This window comes from Leopardus geoffroyi, chromosome D3, assembly GCF_018350155.1.
Source record: "Leopardus geoffroyi isolate Oge1 chromosome D3, O.geoffroyi_Oge1_pat1.0, whole genome shotgun sequence".
Lineage (NCBI taxonomy): Eukaryota > Metazoa > Chordata > Mammalia > Carnivora > Felidae > Leopardus > Leopardus geoffroyi.
In genome coordinates, this window is record NC_059339.1 from 2,935,305 (window position 1) to 2,949,156 (window position 13,852).

The following is a 13,852-nucleotide window of genomic DNA, read 5'->3' on the forward strand; positions in this document are numbered from 1 at the left end:
ATAGATAGATAGATACACAGATGGATGGATGGATGGATGGATGGATGGATGGATGGATGGATAGGTGGATAGATAGATAGATACACAGGTAGATACACAGATAGATATACGGATGGATGGATAGGTGGATAGATAGATACACAGGTAGATACACAGATGGACGGATAGATACATAGATAAAAGAACAAATAATGGCAAGTAGGCAAAATGCTAAAAGTAGGTGTATCTGGGTCAAGAGCGTAAGGCATTCTTTGTATTTTTCTTATAACTTTTCAGTAAGTTTGGAATCACTTCCAAATAACAAGTATTTTTCAGCCAACAAATTGACTTCAGAAGCCAGACTGCCTGGGTTTAAGTCTTGCCAGTGGCCTCCTGTTGGCTATGTGATTTCATAATTCCTCTGGGCCTCAGTTTCCCCATTGGTAAATCAGGGTACTAACAGCACCTCCCTTGCGGGGGTATGTGCGGCTCCAGTGGACTCACTCATGTGAAGCCCTGGGTGGAGCGTTCTGTGCTCAGCAGGCACTGACCACCACTGTTGTTACTCTTTCCAGAAAAGGCAGATTTTAGGCAGAGGTTTAGAGCATGTGTAGAAGTTTGCCCGCTGGACGCACAGGGTAAGGGTGCCACAGGGGAAGTGTGCAAAGATTTGAGCAGGGGCGTGTCGAGGGGAATAACTAAAGACTCCATTGCGAGGTGGGACGTGGCTTAAGTCAAAGCTAGACACGTGAGCTGGGCCAGTCGTGAAGTGCCTTTTGCCCATGCACAGGAGTCTGTTATTTATCATTCTGTAGTATGGATGGTGTTTGGGGAATTCATGAATGTTCAAAGAGGGGAGTGATGTCATGACGTGTAATTTTCAAAGACCACTCTGGTGGCCGTGGTAGGAAATAGACCCGACAAATGGGAATCCCCTGTGGAAAGCCACTAACGATTCCTGGTGACAGTCCAGGAAAGAGATAGTGAACATTGGAACCAGGACAATTGCCAAGATGCTAGGTAGGAAAGAAGGATTTGAAGGGTATCTAGCTGAATCCATCAGATTCTACATAGTCTTGGTAAGAAGAAAGCATCAAGAGTGACTTCCCAGGCTTCTGGCATGGAAAATGTCAGGAAGCACTGGGTTTGGGCAGAGGGAAGGGGTAATAAAACATTGAAAAGGCTTGGAAACCAGTGATTTTGAGGTGCTTTTAGGACATCTAGATGGAAATATCCAGTAGGCTGTTGGCTGCGAATCCAGAGCCCAGGTTTGAAGATAGAGATTCAGGGTTATCCCCTTCAGCTTGGCGACAGTGTGACCGTGGATGACATCATCTGGCCGGAGAGCACGGAGTGACTCATTATCAATGGTTGCTTCTTTCAGTGTGACAGAAGTCTGGGGCCCGCTCCCAGAAAATGCACACGGCCATTTGCACAGAGAAGTCGTCTTACAAATGTAAGGAACTGCCCCATGAAGCTCATCCCTGCTACCCTCCCTCCCCCCACCCAGTTTAAAAATACATTCTCTAGACCAGGGGTTTTGAAAAATGAATAACGAGTCATTAGTGAGTTGTGCAGTCAATTTAGGGGATTGTTAATCAGAATTAAAGAAGGAGAAGGAGAGGGAACGAGGGAAAGAGTGGAAGGAAAGGGGTAGAAAATATTATCAGGCATCACATGCAGGAGAAATCTTGTGTTATATAACTTTTGATTATGTGCGCTTTTATGGCACGCATATCGGTTTTTCGACCGATAGATGTGTAAGATACAAAATATATGTAACTAACCCAGATATGTGTTTCGATACAGACACGCACACACACTGCCTTAGATTATTGCTAATGGAGGGTGTGCCAACCACCTATTACTGCGTGAAAAACTACGCCAGACTGACTTAAAACACCCATCCGTTACATATACGCATGACTCTGTAATTTGGGCTGGTCTCAGCTGCCATCACATGAGTGGCCACCATTGTCTGGAAGCCGGACTAGGGCTGGATGGTGCCAGACGCCTCAGTCACGAGTCCAGCGGTCAGCCGGGGCCCTGGTTCTCCTGCACGAGGGTTCACACGTGGTCCAGTGGGACTTCCTTGCACGGCAGGTGGCCCCTGGCCTCCAAAGGGCGCACTCCGGTGGGCGAGCACTCCCCAAGCCTCTGCGTCATGCTTGCTGATGTCACATTGGCCAAAGCAGATCTGAACATCATCATTTTGACACTAAGCCCACAGTTGATGTGGGAAGGGATTGCGCAAGGGTCTGTGATTGATTAGAGACCGTTGGCTTCACCTCCGCCAGAGACAAGCACACAATCCCCGTCTCCCATGTTCTGCTTGTCCCAGAATTTCGAGGCTTGCCCTCCACCCTGGCTCATCCCTGCCGCCCACTCTGCTCCTCCTTTTTTCTACCTTTCTTCTTCATTAACTGAGAACCTGCAGGAAAGGCTCTGTTAGGAGAGAATACCAAGAAAGATAAGTAGATATCACCTTGGCCCTCAGGCCACTGATCAACCACCTGAGTAGATAAGGGTCCAGCAGAGAAATGTTAAATAATAAATCAAGGCATCTGCCCAGCTGTCACAAGACAGCCCCAATTAACCGTCCCACGAATGGTGCAGGGAGTCTCCCCCGGGAGTTCAAAGTCGTCAGTGCAGCTCAGCGGGTCTCCCGCTCACTTCTGTTCTGAGGGGCGTAATTTGAGTTCTCAAACTGCACTGACCTTCCGGAGGAAAGTAAGAACAATGTCAAAGCCTGGGAATTCAATGAAAAGCCTTTTTCATTTGCATGTATCCTGTGCTGTCAGGAACTCAGATCTCAGAAATGCTACGTCTCTCCTTTTTTTCCCCGTGTATGGGAAAAATACACGTGTATTTTTCATATACGTGCATGGCTGTTGGTTCTACCCAGCAATTCCCCTTAGGCTTAGCTTCCTTTGGGGAAATACCCCCATGTGTTCCTGTGGTTTGAATGGGCCACTCTAACCCTCTCTGGCCCCAGAATTGCAGACCGGAACTTTTATCGTGTGGATCACGTTTGGGAGAGGGGCGGGCACGGGACGCCACTCGGTCAAATCACACTTGATCTTGGAAATCAGTGGGCGCTATTAGAAAAGCATCTGGGACCACCCGCAGGCATCTTATGCCAACAGGGGCCATGCTTACGGGAGAGTCTCTGTGATTAGGGAAGCAAAGGAAAGCCACGAAGAGAGACGGTTTCCTGATGACCCCCTTACCGTTGCAATTCAGTGCTCACGACATGTATTGTGTCCCCCATCCAATTTCTCAGTCTTTAAACAATTAACTTTTCTCTAAAGGCCATAAGCTACTTCGACAATAAATAGGCTTAAAATTAAAATTTTTAATTTAACAAATTTAACGTATTAAGTTAAATCGTATTTAAACATTGATTACCAACTTAATTATACATTTCTCAACATTCCATTGAAATCAAAGCCTCATATATCAGATCTTCATAAATGCATTCAACTCAACAAAACACACAGCTAACAAGGGCTATGAGGCCAGTCCATGGGCTACACTGGCTGTAAACGGAAGCTCACATCGTGGTCTCTGATTCATGTTATTATTTCTTTGGGGGGGGGGTGTGATGTTCTTCATCAGCACAGAGAATCGGGGCTGCCGTCAGCCTCAGGTGGTGATCACTAGGTTGGGGGTTGGGGTCGGGAAACTTGAAGGTGTATGGTCGGGTTCAATGGCCAACATGATTAGATGGGAAATGACTCGTGCGTCCAACAAATGTTTATGTTTATGGAAGAGACCACCTTCCAAGGTGGTCCACAAATGTATGACTGGTTGCACGAGATTGTTTTTTATAGATACATTTTGTCCACTTAGGAGAAGACGTCCGGTGTGTTGCTTCTGGCTAATCATTATTACTTTAGACGACCTCGTCTTTTCCGGGAAAATTGTACTGGTTTTGGGGTCCCGTAGAACGCAGCCCAGTATCAGCCTTTTTTCCAACCACTTGTTCTAGGTAATGCCTGATTGTTTCAGTTAGGTCTAAAGATAGCTGTCAATTGAATTCTCCCAGCGACTACACCTTTCTCCTGCTGACACCCCTCCAGGAGCCCCGCCCTTCCTTAATCACTCAACCCAAGGAAGTACTCACCATCACATCACACCGTTTTAATTTCTCCGTCATACACGGAATCACGAAAAATAATCCTGACCTGTTCATGGACTTTTTTTTTTTTCTGTTGTATACCAGCTGCCCTCTCGGCAAGAGCAAAAACTCTAATTCGCAATTGTGTTTCCAAGTTCGGGAAGGGGCCTTGACAGAAAAGCACACCACAGACATTTGTCGGATGAGTGAATCATTTCCCATCTAATCATGTTGGCCGTTGAACCTGAGACGGACCATAAACCCAAGGGCATCCACTTTCCTGGGGCTGTTCTAGTTTTTAGCAGGGCCAGTGACCAACTTGTTGAAAGCAAAGTTATTTCTCCTTCTCTGTTTTTATATATTTCAAGCTAAGAGTTGCGAGGTCATCCATGGGATACGTAGTGCTAAAAACTCAAGCCGAAATTCAGAGTGTGTGATATTATTCATAAAAGCCAAAACCTGGAAGCAACCCAGATGTCCAATAATAACTGGTGAATGGATAAGCCAGTGGTGGATAAACCATGGAGGGGGGATGCTTCTGAGCCCTCAGCGTGGGTGAGTTATTGACACATTCAGCCATGTGGGTGCATCTCAGAAGCATTGTGCTGTCTGGAAGAAGCAAGCATAAAAGATTATATGCTGAAAGATTCTGTTTCCATGAAATTCTGGGGGGAAAAATTGCAATGGCAGAAAGCAAATGAGTCATTGCCCGTGGCCCATGGTGGGAAGAGGAAATCAAATATGAAGATAGATGAGAACCTTGAGAGTAAGAGGCTGTGTCCCGTGTCTCAGTGGTGGGGGTCACACGATCGTGTGCAAATCACCAAACACCATCAAAGTGCATGCTTCATATTATCAAACGTTACTGTATGTGAATAGTACCCTAAGAGACAAGAGGAGAAGTCCATGGCAAGTTGAAAAGTGCATGTTTCTCTACAGACTCTAAAATGTATTACTAGGGGCCCCTGGTGGAGCCTACAACTCTTGATTTCAGCTCGGGTTGTGATCCCAGGGTTGTGGGATCAGGCCCCTCATTGGGCTCCACACGGAGCATGAAGCCTGCCTGGGATTCACGCTCTCTGCCCCTCTCCCCTGCTCTCTCTCTCTCTTTGTCTCTCTCTCTCAAATGCAAAAAATTAAAAATAAATAAATAAAATCAAAACATAGTATATTACTAAAATAGGGACATAAAGCCAACAGAGCTGTCACTTGTTTTTTGGGCCAGGCAACAGTTCCACGGTAGAGACAGGATCGGAAATGTGTTTTTATTTGTTGTCATTTACCAGTGGCAAGTGCTATTGGCCGGGGAAATCCACTTCCTTCCCCTCCCTCCGCCCTTACCCCTTCGGGTGTTCCCTGTGACCACGGGTGATACTCAGAAGGGTTGCACTGGCCTGGCTGAACTGAAGGCCCGTGTCTGACCGGATGGCCATTGTAGCCAGGCCGTGTTGGTGGCTGGATATGCTGGAAATTGGCCCTGCGTGTGACAGCACCTGAAAACAGCTTGTACCTGCCAGCATGCACGTGTCCACGCACACATACACACGTGCACACACACATGCACACACACATGCACATGCATGCACACATACACACATGCATGCTTACATACTTATGTGCACATGCACGCACATAGAACGCACATGCACACACAAATACATGCACATGTGTGCACATAACACACATGCACACATGCACGCTCAAATACATGCACATGCACGCACACATGTACCCACATGCATGCACATATACACACATACATGCACTTACACATACACATATGCATGCACACACCTGCACACACACACCTGCATGCACACATACATGCACACGCACGCTCACATACACATGCATGCTCACACACATACACACATGCATGCATACTTACACACATGTGCACACGCACGCACACAGAACGCACATGCACACACAAATACATGCACATGTGTACACATAACACACATGCACACACATGCACACATGCACACTCAAATACATGCACATGCACGCACACATACACATCTGCTTGCACACATACACACACATGCACGCTCACACACACATGCATGCTCACACACATGCACACATACACACGCACATGCATGCACATATACATGGACATGCACACACGCATGCACACATACACACATACATACACACGCACACATGCATGCACACATACACATGCATGCACACATACATGCACACATTTGCACACATACTCACACGCACATGAATGCACACATACGTGGGCATGCGCACACATGCACATATGCACACGCACACACATGCACACCCACATACGTTGACACGCACACATGCCTCCACATACCTATTTTTGGAGCCAGAAACTCGACCGGAAAGAGAAAGAATTCATTTGCTCCAGGCAACCCTTGGAGAATTGACTTTTTTCCCCCCTCTATTTTCCTAACTGTAAACTGGGACTCATCTTTCTTCCTCCCTGCAAGCTTTAACTAATATTGCAAAAAAAAATAGAGTGTACACAAGGGGAGGATTTCAATGTGCTCTTGCTGAGACGGTTTCTCGGGGCTGCCGTGTGCCGCCCCGGAAGTCAGCGTGCCAAGGCTGAGTCTGGAGGCGGCCGTTTGTCATCCGCACGAAGGCGGGGTCGTTGGTGTGGTGCTGCAGGCAGAGACCCAACGAGGCTGGAAGAATGGGCTTCCTGTCACCATATTTCATGGTCTGCAGCCTCCGGGTTGAAGAAGGATGGCAATGTGAGAAGATGCTATTTGTCAACTTGTTCTTGCTGTCCGTTTTTATTGCCAGTTCAAAGATCAGAAAAGTTCCATCCCGGTTTCTTGCAACATCCCCCTTCTCTTACATCCCTCAAGGAAACAAAGGTCGCGAAGTTCGCTTTTTGTCAGGAGTCAGAGGTTGCAAATTGAAGGTCCGTCCGTGGGTCTTGTGTCGCAATGCGCACGTTGTGTTTGGCCTGAACGTTTCCGAATCCCGGCCAGAATTTGAAAATCTGGAATTGTTACATTAAACATTTGCATCGAGGGGCGCCTGGGTGGCTCAGTCAATTGAGCGACCAATTCCGGCTCGGGTCATGATCTCGCGGTCTGTGGGTTCGGGCCCCGCATCGGGCTGTGTGCTGACAGCTCAGAGCCTGGAGCCAGTTTTTGGATTTTTTAAGAGTTAAAGTGTAGCTAATATATAATGTTAGTTTGTATGTCTTCATGCCCCTTGCCCGTTTTGCCACTGTCTTCCTCCCCTGGCAACTGCAGGGTGCTCTCCGTAGTTACCAGTCTTCCTCTTTTCTGTTGTTATTATTGCAATTCTGTGTGTTGACTTCGTTGTTCATTTGGGATTTTTTTTACTTAGATTCCACACGTAAGTGAAATCGTACTGTATTTGCCTTTCTCTGCTATGCTAATGTCACCTGGCGTAATATCTCTAGGTGCATTCATGTTGTGGTAAATGGCAGGATTTCCTTGTTGTTAGAACTGAGGAATATCCCATTGTGTGTGTGTGTGCGTGTGTGTGTGTGTGTATAAAGGATCCACTTGTATATATCCACATGGATGTGTATAAATGGGTAAAAGAGATGTGGTGTGTATATATATACATATATATATATCCTTTATATATATTCATTTATCCATTTATATATACATGATACATATAATATATATGATATAGATATATCAATTTATTCACATATAAATACACACACACACACACACACACATCTTTATTCATTCCTCTCTTGACGGACCCTTCAAGCCCCACTTCAGCCCATCTCTTGATGGGCTGCTTCCATATCTTGGCTCTTAGAAATAATGCTACAGTAAACATAGGGGTGCGTTTATCTTTTTTTGAACTAGTGTTTTTGTTTTCTTCAAATAAATACTCAGAAATAGAATCACTTTCTTGCTCATGTCTGCTGCCTTATGGTTGCAAAATGGCTGCCATACCTCCAGCCGCAGTTCTGCGTTCCAAGCAAGAACAAGAGTGAAGCAGAAATTGGCACAGGGTGTATCAGGAAAGCAGAACATTTCCAGAACCCATCAGCTTATTTCCTGTTGTCCCCAAGGTATCACATAACCTCTACCACCTTCAAGGGAATTTGGAAAGGTAAATGCATTGCAGCATTGAACATTACGGGGGCAGGCAGAGGTGGACGTCACATTCAAGGAGGGGGGAAAAGAAAGTGGGGCACGCCATCACTAAGACTTAGATTGAAGCTCTGACTTAACCACATACTCCAGCGTGACCTCAGACAAGTCACTTAGTCCCCCTGACTCGGTTTCTCGTGTGGTAAACGGGGGCGGTAGGGGCACCTGTCGTAGTGGATTTCCACGGGAGTTAGCGAGTCAGTGACTATGAAGTGTGTCACACAGCACCTGGCACACGGTTGGCCGTCGTAAAAGATGGTGTCGATGATGCTGCCGGTGGGTTTTCATCCAGGGTTTATAAAGGGAAGCTACAGGAAGCTATTTTCAAATAGAGTTTCCAAGCAGTGCTAACGTACCTTTGAGACGAGGCGCTGAGAAACATACAAGTTCAGCTTAATCACGAGAAAACACCCAGGGTCTCCACATCAAGGGACATTCTACCAAGTAACTGAATGGTGCTCCCAAGACGATCAAGGCCGTGAGATTCAAGAAGAGGCTAAGGTGCCACCATCAGTCTGTAATCTCTGCGCCTTGGCCGGTCTTCCCGATCTGTGTTCACGTGACTCCCCCCACATCCAGGCCAGCACGGCCCCGAGAAATTCCATTTGCTTCTTCCGCTTGTCCCCATGACCAGAGAGGACGAAAGAATGTCTCTTCACACACTTTAACTTGAAGCAGGATATCAGGGCAGGACTGTGATCGACTGGCTTTGATTTGAGACACAGCCCTGGACCCGCCATTGTGGCCGCGGGCTGGGATCGGCCCTGCCCGGGACGTGCCTCGTGGGCAGCACGGGGATGAGGTCTGTCCCAGAGGAAGCAGGGTGTGATCCAGCACAAGGCCGTGAGAGGAGTCACCCTAGCAAGGGCAGCGCTGGACCTCAAACCCAGTGTGTCTGCCACAGACATGAGGCTCTGAGCCACAAACACGGTGTGTCTGACCAGCTGAGAGCCCCAGCCTCCCCGGTCCTGCTTCCTGCTGCGCGGTCCAACATGGAGGAGTCAGTCTCCGGAGGTGACTGCCCAGGATCAAAGCCGGACCCCGTTAATTCCTCACTGAGTAACATTACACAGATTTCCCCCCAGTGTTTCCGCGCTCTAGTTATTAAGTGGGAATAATAGGAATTATCTCCTGTGCTGGTCAGGGGGCCTCTATTTGATAATGTAGTGCCGGTCCTGGGAACAATGCCTGGCAAATAGTAAGGGCTCTAAATCATTCCTAGCCCGTCCAGGTCAAGGAAAAGAATTACCTTGAGCTGAAGACGTTGACCTAGAAGGAAGGGCGCCAGTCCTGAGTCACAAGGGGCCAACGGGAGGGAGGGAGAAGAGAGAAGCAGGAAAGGGAGAGAGAAACAGGTTCGGGGGAGGGGATCTCAGCACCAGCATCGGCATCCGATCCCAAGTCGTGGGAGTGGCAGCTAACGGCCTCCAGCCAGCATCCTTGAAAGGAAGCCTGGACGCTAAGTTCCAATGAATGTCGCGGCCACCGCAGCCTATTCTGCTAACCTAGCACCAGCCCCGTGCCGCTTGCGTGCCCAGCGCTCCGCGGGTGAGTCTGTCACCTCCAGGAGTGCCCCAGACACTCCTCTGTGTCTCTTTGTGAAAGGTCTCCGGAAACGGAGATCGTTGCTTTTAGCTGACCGCAGAGGCCGTTGCCCGTAATTTAATTTTTTAAAAATGCTTCCAGTTATAAGGACCACGTTGCCGTTTCCTCAAGACGGAATCTTTCTTACGTATTTAGGAACTTAATATATAGGTGTATAATTACAACTATATTATTATAATTACATTATAATTAATAGTGTATGATTATATGTGTTATGTAATTTATAACATATAATTACATATTATATGTGTGTATACACACACATACTTTTTTTCTGCTATTTTGCAAATTCCGGGCAAAGCTATTTTTTCAGTGTTCTTCTTTTTAAAGCAACTGATTGCAGCTTTCCTTGCTCTCAAAAATGCTTTTAACATCACTTATTGCAAATAAACACGACAGTAAAGTGTAGGAGAAAACTTCGCATCCGACCTTTTTGTAAACAGAGGATAATTGCTTTGTGCCATGAATTCTTGCTTTCGACAACTTGGGACGGCTAAATTTGCAATCGTTCGAGCGAAACCCAGCTGAGAGTTCAGTATTTGTCCTCCAGCAAAAGTTTCAGAATACTGAGAAAATATTTGCCTTTAATTTTGGTTATTTCACTGAAGTTTCCAAGAGCAAAGATTGCGGGCGCTTAGTGGGAACTGGAATATAAGAATGAGTTCCTGGGGGTGCCTGGGGGGCTCAGTCGGTTGAGCGTCCAACTTCGGCTCAGGTCATGATCTCGCGGTCCGTGAGTTCGAGCCCCGCTTCAGACTCTGTGCTGACAGCTCGGAGCCTGGAGCCTGTTTCAGATTCTGTGTCTCCCTCTCTCTCTGACCCTCCCCATTCATGCTCTGTCTCTCTCTGTCTCAAAAATAAATAAACGTTAATTTAAAAAAAAAAATTAAAAAAAAAAAAAAGAATGAGTTCCTGGTCCGGGGGCTCCGTGGGCGTGCAGAGAAACACAGCTGGGGTGTGTTTCAGTATAACATTGCACACACTGCTTGACGGGTCCTTTTTCAGGGTTTGGGGTATTTTTTTTAATGTAATGAAGTTTTGGGGCGCCTGGGTGGCTCAGTTAAGTGGCCGACTCCGGCTCAGCTCATGATCTCACAGTTCGTGAGTTCAAGCCCCGCGTCGGGCTCTGTGCTGACAGCTGGGAGCCTGGAGCTGCTTCAGATTCTGTGCCTCCCTCTCTCTCTGCCCCTCCCCTGCTCGTGCTCTGACTCGCTCTCTCTCCAAAATAAATAAACATCGGGGCCCCTGGGTGGCTCAGTCGGTTGAGCGTCCAGCTTCGGTCAGGTCATGATCTCACGGTCCGTGGGTTCGAACCCCGCATCGGGCTCTTGTGCTGACAGCTCGGAGCCTGGAGCCTGCTTTGGATTCTGTGTCTCCCTCTCTCTCTGCCCCTAACCCACTCACACTCTGTCTCTCTCTGCCTTTCAAAAATGAATAAATGTCCAAAAATGATTTAAACGTAATGAAGTTTTAGTTTTCGAAAGGCTCAGTTGGTGGGATTTGTTCATGCATCTGCACGGGCAGCGGGGGCGTCCCTGCCCTCCGTGTCTGCGGCCCTTGACCTGGGCCCCTCGCTGGAAGCCAGTCTCCTAAGCCCCGTGGTGAGAAGCTCCCGCAGGGCCGCGGTGACCGGGGCACCACGCGCCCTCAGTCCCTCACGTTTTCCTGAACACACTTTGAATGCGCCTGGTTCTGATCCCTGGTGGCCGAGTGCTACTTTCCGGCAGGATTTCTCGCGTGTGTGGGTGCTGGTTTTCTCCAACGGTAGGCGCCTGTCCACCCCAACTCAGGAAAACGCTCCAGAGTCCGGACTGGCTCTGCTGGGTGCTTGTGGGTGAGTGCACGTGACTGCATGTGCACCTACCTGCAGTAAAAGACTCGATTTGTGTTTCAGGTTTTCTCACCAGTCCTTTGCGTCACCTGAATGTCACAGTCTCCGACACAGAGCAACTCAGGGAGCGTTTAGCCCACTGGCGTCCACCCCACGTCCTGTGACATCACCTGGAGAGCTGTTTAAATTCTGAGGCCCAGGCCCCACCACCGTCCAGGGGAATCAGAACCCCTGGGAACCGTGGGTCCTGGGACTTGGCATTTTTCCAGCACCCCCCGCCTCCCAGATGATTCTAATGGGTGAGGACCGCGTTTTGTGGGCGAGTTTTAGTCTGCCTGTAAGAACAGGTTGCACGTAACCCACAGGCGGGTAGTTCCCACCAACGTCTACTGTCTGCAATAGTCTACGGACATCCACACTGGTAGGTTCTGGAAAGCCTGGCACTCGCCCGGAACGTTCCTGGCCGCCCTGTCTGGGCGCACAGCCCCTCACTGTCCATCCCTCAGCCCTGCTTTGCTGTTCCCCGTACCGTGTCTCACTGCCAGGGAATTTGCTTGCTTCTCGGATTATCGTTTGTATGTGTCCCTGGAATGCAAGTCCATGAGGCCAGGATTTTTTTTTTTGCTCTAACCGCTGCATCCTAAGCATCCAGAAAGTGCTTGTGGCAGGTTAGGCTGTCCTGAAGCAGAGCCCGAGGTGGAGGTTAGCAGGCAGGATATCACTTAGGGACCCACACCTGTAGGGGGGAGCGACAGAGGCAGGATGGGACAGAGCGGGGCGCTGAGTGCCGCAAAGCCCCCACGGGGGTCCTGGGGCTGGTACGGCCCTTCTGAGCCGCCCCGAGTTGAGCGAGGGGGCTTGGCTTCTGCAGCCGGATCCCAGCAACCACCGCAGTGCTCAAACAATATTTCAGATGATGTGTCTTTCCGTTCCCCGCCTCCAAAAACAAAAGCAGGGCTTTGATATTTGAGCTTTCATGGAGGTCCTTCTTTCTGGCAAGCAGTCCCAGGGAGCAGGCTGAGGAGAGCAGCAAGAATGATGCAGGGAATGAGGGAAGGACGCATTCGTCCGTAAGCTTCAGGGGCTCAGTGCTGCTGGGGCCCTCGGAGGGGTGTGTGGAGCACTCTCGAGGAGGGGAGCACTGCCCACAGTTCCCAAGTCCCCCGTGGCTGGAGGGTTGCTAGGCTCTTAGCTCCTTGCACTTCTAAGTGTGTGCCTGGGTCCCTGAGACCAAGCAGAAGGGCACCAACTGTCCTGGTTTGCCCATGGCTACCCCAGACGTGGTGCTGAAGGCCCCCCGTCCCAGGGAGCTCTGCGGTCCTGGCACCCCGAGACAGGTGGTTGCCCTCCAAGCGGTGCCCCCAGGTGCCCGTGTGGCAGCCGCAGAGAAGCCTCGGGGAACAAGGTGAGGCACCAGCAGGCCCTTTGGTGAGAAGGTGAGTGAGGACACAGACACAGGACACCGGGGCGTTGGCACAAACGGCCAGCCAGCCTCGATCTCCGCCCCCTCGGTCAGCCGGGCATCTGAACTCGAGACGTAAATGCAGCAAGTGTACAAAAATCTCCTTCGCTGCGGTTGAGGTCACGTTTATGCGGCGTTCTGCTTTTCCACCTGCCCAGAAACCAAGGGTAAAATACAAGCGTTTCCAAAAGCCCCAATACTTAGCAAACGCCTGGATAGCAGGTTTTCCGCATGTCCTAAAACGGCCGATTTTCTTGTGCATTTGGCTTATTTCCTTTCGTTTGTGTGAGTAAAGCCCGAAAGCTGGCTCTTGGGAAGACTTCAGAACCTGCCGGAAGCCAACGGCACCTGCCAATCCCTTCCCCCCAACCCCCCTCCCCCCCCCCCCCTCGCTATCGGATGATTGTAAGTCTCAACCACGGTGATGAAACGAGCCTCAGCTGCTCCAGACTCGTTTGGATTTGGGGACCGTGAGGCATTTGGCACAGGGAGGTACGGAACTTTGGTTTGTGCCGCGTTCGGCAACGAATGGGCTTTGAAAAGATCTTGCTTTGAAAGGTCTTGCTTTGAAAGATCGCAAGGTGAGGAGAAAAAGTACTCTTTGGAGGTGAGTGATTGGAGATATCAGAAATTTAATCAAGGAAATGTGTGCTTTGGTGCGTTTAGCGTGAGTCCGATAGGAAAGCCTTGAAGCGAATGTGTGCATGTGTGTCATG

The 13,852-nt window shown here is 49.0% G+C and overlaps 1 protein-coding gene across 3 annotated transcripts in view; it reads left to right on the forward strand.

Annotated features, from left to right (window-relative positions):
- The window catches only part of TMEM132D (transmembrane protein 132D), a 564,604-nt gene that overhangs the window by 520,162 nt on the left and 30,590 nt on the right, over positions 1 to 13,852 (forward strand). The gene's annotated exons all lie outside the window — the stretch shown is intronic.